This window comes from Oncorhynchus mykiss, chromosome 20 (assembly GCF_013265735.2).
Source record: "Oncorhynchus mykiss isolate Arlee chromosome 20, USDA_OmykA_1.1, whole genome shotgun sequence".
Taxonomy (NCBI): Eukaryota; Metazoa; Chordata; class Actinopteri; order Salmoniformes; family Salmonidae; genus Oncorhynchus; species Oncorhynchus mykiss.
The window spans coordinates 9,359,629-9,361,238 of NC_048584.1; positions in this window are offsets into that span (position 1 = coordinate 9,359,629).

Consider the following 1,610-nt stretch of genomic DNA (forward strand, 5'->3'; position numbering starts at 1 on the left):
GTTCACGTGTCTGTGTCTTTCTATGAAGTTTGACTTCATTCCCTGCTTGATTGAACTACAGGGTTGCTGCTTCAAGCCTCGCTCTGACTGTTCCCCACTCAACCGCAACAGTCAAAATAAAGTACATCTGATGGCTATGAGCTTTGGTTATATCCTGAGCCTTGTGAGTTTGGTGCTGGCAGGTCAAGTGGATAAATTAGGGATCAGTTGTCATACAAGCACAGCCAAGAGTTTTAATCACCATTATGGAGCAGGGCTTAGTTCACTTATTGCCTCGGTCACAATCGCTTAGCTGGAACTTTACCTCTCCTATTGGACCGTCCTCCAACACCAGGCAGCTCGAAACAATCTATGTTGTTGGAAAAAGGGAGAAATGTACAGTGGGGTAAAAAAGTATTTAGTCAGCCACCAATTGTGCAAGTTCTCCCACTTAAAAAGATGAGAGGCCTGTAATTTTCATCATAGGTACACTTCAACTATGACAGACAAAATGAGAAAAAAAAAATCCAGAATCACATTGTAGGATTTTTTTATGATTTTATTTGCAAATTATGGTGGAAAATAAGTATTTGGTCACCTACAAACAAGCAAGATTTCTGGCTCTCACAGACCTGTAACTTCTTAGAGGCTCCACTGTCCTCCACTCGTTACCTGTATTAATGGCACCTGTTTGAACTTGTTATCAGTATAAAAGACACCTATCCACAAACTCAAACAGTCACACTCCAAACTCCACTATGCCCAAGACCAAAGAGCTGTCAAAGGACACCAGAAACAAAATTGTAGACCTGCACCAGGCTGGGAAGACTGAATCTGCAATAGGTAAGCAGCTTGGTTTGAAGAAATCAACTGTGGGAGCAATTATTAGGTAATGGAAGACATACAAGACCACTGATAATCTCCATCGATCTGGGGCTCCACGCAAGATCTCACCCCGTGGGGTCAAAATGATCACAAGAACGGTGAGCAAAAATCTCAGAACCACACGGGAGGACCTGCAGAGAGCTGGGACCAAAGTAACAAAGCCTACCATCAGCAAGGGCATTGAAGATGAAACGTGGCTGGCTCTTTCCGCATGACAATGATCCCAAACACACCGCCCGTGCAACGGAGTGGCTTCGTGAGAAGTATTTCAAGGTCCTGGAGTGGCCTAGCCAGTCTCCAGATCTCAACCCCATAGAAAATCTTTGGATGGAGTTGAAAGTCCGTGTTGCCCAGCAACAGCCCCAAACATCACTGCTCTAGAGGAGATCTGCATGGAGGAATGGGCCAAAATACCAGCAACAGTGTGCGAAAACCTTGTGAAGACTTACAGAAAACGTTTGACCTCTGTCATTGCCAACAAAGGGTATATATCTCAGCCTCCAGTATTTATGCTGTAGTAGTTTATGTGTCGTGGGGCTAGGGTCAGTTTGTTATATCTGGAGTACTTCTCCTGTTCTAATCGGTGTCCTGTGTGAATCTAAGTGTGCGTTCTCTAATTCTCTCCTTCTCTCTTTCTTTCTCTCTCTCGGAGGACCTGAGCCCTAGGACCATGCCCCAGGACTACCTGACATGATGACTCCTTGCTGTCCCCAGTCCACCTGGCCGTGCTGCTGCTCCAGTTTCAA